The sequence below is a fragment of the Mastomys coucha genome, unplaced genomic scaffold, assembly GCF_008632895.1.
Source record: "Mastomys coucha isolate ucsf_1 unplaced genomic scaffold, UCSF_Mcou_1 pScaffold23, whole genome shotgun sequence".
NCBI classification, from domain to species: domain Eukaryota; kingdom Metazoa; phylum Chordata; class Mammalia; order Rodentia; family Muridae; genus Mastomys; species Mastomys coucha.
In genome coordinates this window covers 84974821-84984357 of record NW_022196906.1, presented here as the reverse complement: position 1 = coordinate 84984357, position 9537 = coordinate 84974821, and the positions used below count along the sequence as shown (strand labels likewise).

The 9537-nt window shown below is 35.3% G+C and overlaps 2 long non-coding RNA genes across 4 annotated transcripts in view; one reads left to right on the top strand and one right to left on the bottom strand.

Moving 5' to 3' along the window:
* Positions 1–4182: 4182 nt before the first annotated feature.
* LOC116073170 overlaps positions 4183–9537 on the bottom strand; it is a 38286-nt gene continuing 32931 nt past the window's right edge. For all 3 annotated transcript variants that reach the window (XR_004111703.1, XR_004111704.1, XR_004111702.1), the window contains one exon: positions 4183–4444. This is a non-coding gene — a long non-coding RNA (uncharacterized LOC116073170). The remainder of the gene's footprint in view (positions 4445–9537) is intronic.
* LOC116073171 lies at positions 7794–9348 on the top strand. The gene is made up of 2 exons (XR_004111705.1): positions 7794–7904; positions 9035–9348. It is a non-coding gene; the product is annotated as an uncharacterized LOC116073171 (long non-coding RNA).

Sequence of the window (9537 nt, the reverse complement as noted above, 5' to 3'; positions counted from 1 at the left end):
AGCTCTTCAGAGTTTGTTTCAGGTTATCAGAGACCAAGCATCCAGTTGTCAAAGTTGGCTGAAAAAATGAGGCATCATGCTTTGCTAGACCACTGGGATTTTTTCTTGTTTAGGAGAATTGTCACATCAGATTTAGCTGAAATAAAGTGTTTTGTCTTCTTCTTCCCCTTTTTGTCCTTTCCTAGCTCCTTTAGTTCCCCCACCCCCGCATCTCTTTTTTTCCTCATTTCCTATTGCCAAGCTGTAAAGTGGGATAACATCTTCTGATCTGCAGGTATATTCCCCGACCCGAGTGAATGCTTGAAAACCCAGAATGTAGAGGCCCTATCTGTACCATTTTTCTTATACTCACATACCTATCAGTGATTCAATTTATTAATGAAGCAGGATTGATAACACTGACATATTTTTCTGTGTAATGTATGTGTGTATATGTTCATGTATGTATCCATGTGTGGCGTGCAGGTATGTGGAGGCCAGAAATGCAGGGGATGTCACCCTCTATCACTCTCTACTTTATTTCTTGAGACATGGTCTTTTCTCCAAACTTTGAACTCACAATTGAGCTAAATTTGCTAACCAGTGAGTGGACCACAACAATCTAAGCCTATGTCACCACATATGGATTTTTATGTGGGTGCTAGGGCTCTGAACTTGGATCCTCATGCTTTTGAAGCAAATTCATCGCCAAGTGAGTCACTTCCAAGCAAAATACAAGTTATTTTTAAACAATATGCTATAATTATAAATTTTATTTTATATTAGTTGTTTATATTTTCATATTGCACATAAATAATGTAATAAAACTGATGTGAATGTAGTCTTCTAAAGTGACTTACTAATATTCATACTTGCGATGATGTGAGATGATTTTTGTAGTTGAGTGGTAAAATGCAGAGAGCTATATAAATGATGTGAGTGCAGTGTTAAGTCCTCTGGATTTCAGGTGATAGATACATGAGGAAGAAGACAGAGGGCTTGGAATTTAAGATCTTTTTTTTTCCTAAAAATTTGTTTAATATTTTCTAGACAGTAGTCAATCATTTACAACTGAGACTATGAAAAGTGAAAGAGAATCTAAATGGTCTCAGTCTCTATGCCTAGTGTAGAAAAGTTTAAGGGATCCATCAATGTAGGGAGAAATTGGGTAGAAGTTAAATAACTTTATAGTTATGGAAACCAAGATAACAGAAAGACAAATGGAGAAAAGTCAATGAAAACATGGATGTAAAAGCAGGTGGCATTTAGAAGTTAATGCTCTGTGGGCTTAATAATCTCAGCAGATCAGATTTGGAAATTAGATTTAAATTAATTATCAAATATTAACAGAGTTGTAGGTAAAAGTGAGATCTTGCACTTTAGAGACAAAGATAATTTACTACTACCACTACTGCTACTATTACTACTATTACTACTACTACTACTACTACTATTACTATTACTACTACAACTATTACTACTATTACTACTATTATTATTATTAACAACTTTACATTGAGGATTTTTGTAGGAAGATAGAGGAGACTTTAAAGGTACTGTATCTTTAAGAAAGTAGAGTAAGTAATAGAGTTTGGTAATCATGAAAGTCAGTTTTCTTAGAGATAGCCAGCAAAAAGGTATGAAAATAAAAATACAGCCAGAACCTTTAGGGATGGAAAATCCCTGTGAAAACAGTAATAAAGTTTAGGTGCACTTGGTGTTAGATGAGACAAGAGATATGTAGGGTACTTCTGGAAGACAATGAAGGGTGACCAGACTCCCTTAATGTAAATGAGTGTCTGTGCAGAATCAAAAGTTATCTACAAAGTGTTTTTGGCCATAGCTCTGGCATTAATAGGAGATAGGAGGGAATTTGGCAGGTCCTTATAAGTAATTATCATAAAATAGCAAGTTTAAGAACAATAAAAATTGAATATATGAAGCTCTACTACGAACTAAGAAACTAAGTCTCTACTAGTTGTTAAAGATCACTCAAAATAATTAATTTTCTTTTTTAAAAACTAATGTCAAGTGGGACTGTAAAATGGCTCAGCAGTTACGAGTCCTGGCTGCTCTTCCAGAGGACCAGGGTTCAGTTCCCAACATCCATATGGCCACTTGTACATATCTGTAATTCCAGTTCCAGGGTATCTAAGACCACCATACAAACATACATACATGGAAAATACCAATGCACAACAAATATAAGTACATAAACCATTTAAATAAAACAATGTAGGTGTAATTCAATAAAATGTTACCAAATATGGGAGTGGAGAGAGAGCTCAACACTTAAGACACTTGCTGTTCTTGCAGAGGACAGTGCTTCAGTTCCCAATACATACATTAGGTGATACAAAGCCACATGGTAACTACATTTTCAGGTGCACTGACACCTTCTTCTGACTTCTGGGAGCACCAAGCATGTGTGTGCTACACATGTATGTAGGTAGACACTCATGAATACACATAAAATAAAATTAAAAATATTAACATGTTGATGAACCTATTGTAGTATAACTTTGTTAAAATTTTAATAATTAAAAATATGACTTTAGCTTAAAAGAAAGAAGACTGAAAGAAAAATATAAATACAGAATAAAATGTTTGCATAGGCACATTAAAATTGTTTAAGAAAAGTACTACAAAAATACCAGAACTTTCAGATTGTGTTTTTTCAAAATATTATTTGATATTTAAGAGTATATTCCATAAATAAATCTAAAATGAGTAATTTAGAAAAAGACATTACAAAAAATATTTTCATATTACTTAAAAATATTGCCTTGTTCCTACAGGCTTGAAATTTGTATATATATATTAGTAATATTCTTGTTAATTTAAAAGCTTCTGCTAATGAATTTATTTGCTTGTGAGGTAAAATTACATTATAAAAATTAATTAAACAAAAATCTGAGGTAGTTCTTTCTTAAATACTTTGACTACAAACAAAGGTTGGTGTTAACCTAAGTCCATCTGACATAATATAGAAACAAACTCTAATTTCAACCATAATAATACAGGTTCCTGAGTAGAAAGATTAAAACTATGCTACCATTAAGTTAATTCTCTCCATTTCGAAAGACTTCATTGGCATTCCCATCAAGCAAGGGTTTGCTTCAGAAATTAGTGATCCAAAACCAGATTTCCGAGGATGTCTGCTTCCCTTTAAAACTTCCTTTCCATCTCATGATTCGTATTTGTACATCAGAAATCCTGCTGTGATGAACTCATATACGACTGATGGAAGTGTGAATCAATGCAGCCAATTTGATCATCAGAATGGAGTCTCGGGAAAAAGTTAACCATGACCCAATGTTATCTGCCACATGGTCAGCTAAGTAATTCTGTATGTACTTATCCTTCCTTTGGATGGGATATGAAGTCATCGTGTGGAAGAAACTGTTGAAAACCCAGATTTGATTTGGAAAATAAAGTTTACTTTAAAATATTAGAAATATAAAATATATCACTTTCATTTTCTAGGACCTGTCCTGGGAGATGAATTTCAACAACCCAAAGCCACATTTCTCCGTTCTGTATTGGAAGTTGGAAGACTATTAGATTGGCTATCTTTGAGGGGGGTTATTATTCTACATCTATCAACTTAACTTTGGTGATGAGTGAATGTCATATTTAAATGTCCAGATTAAAAAATAAATTTTGTGCCTGATTCAAGTCCATTGCTATTTTCCTTGAGTACAATTTTGATAAACTAGACAGCCAAGACAGCGGGGTAATGAGAAATGGTAGAAATGTACCAAAAAGGGTATCTTATTTAAAATAAACATCATAACACCATTTTACATCATAAAATTTAGACATCAAAAATGTCTAGGATATAGAAATTGCTGAAATGATAGAGATAAAGTATGTACTGTCAAACATTTAGAGAAAAAGTAATGAGGAAGTGAGACAGACAATATAAAATTGGAAAAAGAGTCAGAGAAAAAAATTAATATATTTGGTTATTTATATTTAATATGGTCTGCTGCAGATTAGAACATTTTTCTGACATTTGATAAAATAAATAAATGCAAATAGACAAAGATTTTCGTTCTCATGTTTTGTTTTATAAGTGCTTTCTCTGTCTCTGTCTCTGTCTCTGTCTCTGTCTCTCTCAATCTTTCTCCCTTTCTCCCTCCCTCCACACACACACACACACACACACACACAGAGAGAGAGAGAGAGAGAGAGAGAGAGAGAGAGAGAGACCTTTTATTTCTGTGCCAAAATGTCTAACAGAAACAATGTAAACAAGGAAGTATTTTGGTTCATGGTTTAAGAGGATGCAAACATCATTGGGGAGGAAAAGCAGCTAGGCTTGTGAGCTGGGGTCTGTCTGCAGTCTCTGTCTTCAGTGGAGGGTTGCTTGGAGCTGATGCTCTCTGTCTGTAGTGTGGGGCCCACAGCAGGTGGGATTCTGTCTCTTCTAAGGGTGCTAACTTCATGGATTGTGATAACTCTGTGGGTCAAGAAGTAGAGAAGCCTCAGTTTAGATGGAGAGACTGCCTATCATTCTCCAGATCCACCCCTACCATTTTGTATCAGCCAGCTGGGGCCAAATGTCTAAAGGTTTCTATAACCTCCTCCCAAAGTGCCAGCACTTGTGGACCAACTCTTTAAAAAAAGAAGAAAAATACCAGTGGGAAATATTTTGCATCATAACCATAATATTTTACCACCCCTATAAATGCATGACTTTCTAAAGAAAAAATGCATTTAGTTTAGCCTCAGAAATATCTATAGTCCTTTCTTCCAATTTATTTATTTATTTATTTATTTATTTATTTATTTATTTATTTAAACAAACCCATGGAAGGAGTTGCAGAGACAAACTATAGAGCAGAGACTGAAGGAAGGACAATCTAGAGATTGCTCCACTTGGGAATCCTTCCCATATTCAATTACCAAACCCAGACACTATTGTGAATGCCAGCAAGTGCTGTCTAACAGAAGCCTGATATAGCTGTCTCCTGAGAGGCTCTGACAGTGCTGCACTAATACAGAGTAAAGGCTCACAGCCATCCATTGGACTAAGCATAGGGTCCCCATTGAAGGAGCTAGAGAATGGACTCAAGGAGTTGAAGGGTTTGCAGCCCCTTAGGACAAACAACAATATGAACTGTCCAGTATCCTCAGAGCTCCCAGGAACTACACCACCAACCAAAGAGTACACATGGTGGGACTAATGGCTCCAGCAGCATATGTATAGCAGAGGATGGCCTAGTTGGTCATTAATGAGATGAGAGGCCCTTGGCCCTGTGAGGTTCTATGCCCCAGTGTAGGGGAATGCCAGGGCCAGGAAGCGGGAGAGGATGGGTTGGTGAGCAGGGTGAGGGGAGAGAACAGGGGTGTGTTTTAGTTTTTGGTTTTTTAATTTAATCTTATTTTAATTTTATTTTTTTGGAGGGGAACCTGGGAAAGGAGATATTGTAAATAAGGAAAACATCTAATAAAAAATTATATATTTTCACCTCATCTCCAATCCCTTTTTCTCTCCTATCGCCTCCCATGCAGACACTCTACCAAAGACGTTAAGGAGGGAGAGAACAGGTTTTGTTTTGTTTTGTTTTGTTTTCCAGAGGGGAAATGGGGAAAGGAGGTATCATTTGAAATGTAAATAAAGAAAATATCTAATAAAAAAAGTAAAGAAATATCTATGGTTCTTTTTCAACATTTATTTATTTATTTATTCATTCATTCATTTTACACCCTGATTGCTGCCCTTACCTCCCGATTCCCCCCACAGTCCCTCCCCCGATTTCTATCCTCTTCTCTTTTGAGAGGATGGGGCATTCTGAGTATCCCCCCACCCTGGAACATCAAGTCTCTGCAGGTTTAGGCGCATCCTATAATCTTTTTAGCTACAAATTTTAATTTAATAGGCATGTGTACAAGTGTGTACATACCTGCGCGCACGTGTGTGCGTGTGTGTGTGTGTGTGTGCATTTGTGTGTGTGTGCATTTGTGTGTGTGTGCATTTGTGTGTGCCCTGATGCACATGAGGGAGTGGAGCTCAACTTTTATGAATTGGTTCTTTCCATTCTCCATGAATATAGTGGAGCAAAGCTAGGTCTTCAGGCTCTGCAGCATGTGCCTTGATCCACTGAGCCATCTTGTTGGCTCACTATCTACAGTTCAAGCACATGGGCTTGTGGGAGTCATGTCATAGTATCCAAATAATAGACAATACTCATAAATTAGAACAAACAAAAATTTGGAATGAGATAAAATGGGAAACAATATTAGTATGAATGTGTTTCACCTAGTCACATAAAATTGAAACACATAAAATCAAGAGATAAAGACTCACAAGGTTAAACCAAATAATGCCAACGTCATTCTGTCTGTCACTCAACAGATAAGTCAAAGCTAAATTTAACAAGAATTACAAATGTCAAATACATTAATTTGGATCTGAAAATTAAAGTTTTCTTTAAAATGTTAGAAGTATAAAACATAACATTTCTATTTTCTAGTTTTCATTAAGTAGATTGCCAGATAATCAAAGGATTAAATTATGAGGTCAAATTTAATAGAACATATTCCTAATATGACTTCAAAATTTTTTCCTTGCTAGTTAAAAGGTCCTAACCTAAATCCTGTTTTTGTTTGTTTTGTTTTGGCTTTTTTTTTTTGTCTTTCCCCTTGCTTTTCTAACAAAAAATCACCAAGCAGTATTAAATCCCAGCTCTCAAAGGACGGAGAGACTGCAGATGAGAAAGTATTTACTTAGCACAGCACTCTCTCTGGGCAGAGAAAATCATGTTGCTCTATCTAATTCTGTAGGCAACAGACTCCTTCTGTATGTTTTGACACTCACATTGCCTGTATAGATGAAATGCATAAAGTCTTTGAATTCCATTACTATGTATTCTGGTTGCCAGGAAGGAAATCATAAGACATGGACATTCTAAATTTATTTTGGTAAGTAAGCTTAATGAGGAAATCTTGTTAATAATAAATAAAATGAGATGCAATATAAAAAAGTTATGATATTCAACACTGTATTTGGTTGTTTAAATTGGACTACATTATTTTGTTCTGAAGCTTGCTTGATAATGTGGTACTATGTCATTTGGATTCCTTTTTAGGGAAGCACAGATCGGATATTTAAATACAAAGAATGCATACAGCATCTAGTTATATCACAGCTTCTCAACTTGGCGATGTGTTCTTTTTTTAGGAGTAGCTAATAGATACAATCAACCTATACCCACAACGAAGTGCTGGACTAATGTTTACACGTGTTAAAGTATAGCATTTTCTTTTCAGATGGGATTTATGAAACTGAGCAGATTAATCAGAAAATTTGAAATTCACTTCTAAAATTATGATGTTTTGGCATCTGAGTTTGCATCACATTATAAACTCACTGGCTGGGTATTAGCACTCTGCACAGCCCTAGTGTTAACACTAAGAGATGAGGGGCTATCATGCAAAGCATCATTAACCTAAACACGGCATGTGTTCTGGGAAGACTGATCCCCACTGTACTCCCCTATACAGAAAATCACCTTGCTTTCCTTAGGACATTTTAACACTTCTGATGTTACCTCTAAAATAAAAGAAACCGGACAAAGCAAGGAAGGTCATATCTAGCTATTTCCAGAACTGTTGACTGAACTACTAAAAATAAAAGTTAAGTTGGAGTATCTTTTCTTTTTCTTTGTTACATTTTATGTTTAATAGCCATTATTTCTATTTGTCATTCTTATTCATTATGACTATATTTTTGGAACTTAGAACACTGTTCTTGGTTGAACTCTTTTTCTCTGAGTGCCTTTGACCTGGTGTCTTATCCCACCATGCATCACCATGGAGTTGACGCAAAGACAGCATTAAACCCCGAGCCAAAGAGATCTTGTGTAAGGCTAAAGCAAAATAAGCAAGATGACTGCTTCTCTTGTCCCAGTGGCCCAGTGAGTTATTTCAATTAAACATATCAACTTTTCCAAACAAGTTTGAGCACTTAAACAGGTCCATAGCTGAACCAATCATTTTCAGTAAGAAAATAAAAACAAAACAAAAGTACCAACAAAAAGTTTGTCATCACCTTGGTTTTAGTTGAAAATATCACATAATCTGATTTTATCATTTAGCTCTATTGAAATTATCTTTTTGTATAGACTATATGAGTGCTTCATGCTCCTATTTCTTCACTAAAGGAGCAATAGTGCTTACTTGAGTATAAAGGCTAGAGAACAAACAAGGAGAGCTGATGATACAGGGTGAAACTGGATAGAAATCATTAACACTCATTAGCACAATGGAGTAATCATTGTTGCAAAAAGTTGATGGAATATTTTAAAGTAGAGAAGATTCCATTTTCTTCCAATAAAAAGCAATGGTATTTTCAGAGGTAGATATGTCAATATCCCCAAAATGATAATTTCATGAGATGTTCCTGCAGTGGAGCATAACACTGTACCCATAAATATATGCAATTATTATGTACCAATTAAAAGCAGAACAAACCCTTTTAATTTGCAAACTGTTCAGTGTAGCTCAAACTAAGAACAATGTGGTAAGACTGTTTCTTTTCAAAATGAAATAATCAAAGGGGGGAATAAAAATGAAATAATCAAAGTAAAATATTCTATATGATGATAGTTTTAGAATCTCTTTAAAAGTTTCTTTTCCTGGGGCTAGAGATTAGGCTTAGAGGTTAAAAGCACCAACAGCTCTTCCAGAAATCCCGAGTTCAATTCCCAGCAACCACAGGGTGGTTCACAACCATCTGTAATGGAATCTGATGGCCTTTTCTGGTGTATCTGAAGAGAGTGACAATGTACACACATACCTAAAACAAATAAATCGCTAAAAAATTGCTTTTTCCTTTCCTCTTCATGGGTGTGTGTTCATGTATGTGTTTATGCATGTGTGCATATATGCCTGTATGTATGTGCACACACAAATGTGTATATGGATTCTGAAACCATTCTTCTTGATGGTTCTTTTCTACATTTTAATTTTAAAGAAGATTCGCTTAACTACACAAAGAGCTTTATAGAACCTAATCATCCTGAGGTCACTTGTCTTTGTGTTCCAGGTGCTGGTATTACAAGTGGCCACCACACCTTTTGGCTTTGGCATGGGACTTGGAAAATGAACTCCTGTCTTTATTCTCTTGCAGCAAGAGTTTTATTCATCGAGCCATTTCTTGCCCAGTTCTTAGACTTGAGATTTTACTGCAAGAGTCTCTTAAAGTATTGCTGAAACTGATTGGAGTTCATAGAATCAGTTGTTCTGTTGGTGGGTGATGCCATTGGTTTATGGAGTCAGTTTCTGTTCCTAATGGTGTGGAACTAGATTTACATTCTTCATTTACTAAAATGCAAATAAAACATCTTAAGTATACTCTAATGATATAAGTATATCATGTTTTTACAATCTTTGATGACGCTTGAAAGAAAATAAAACATATTAAACAGTGACATCTATGAATTGATAAGGACATCAATACTTTGACTGGACCACATCTTACTTGTTTCTTTTTTTTTTTAAACTTTTATTGCATTATGATGAGAAAAGTTACATGATTTCAATTTATCT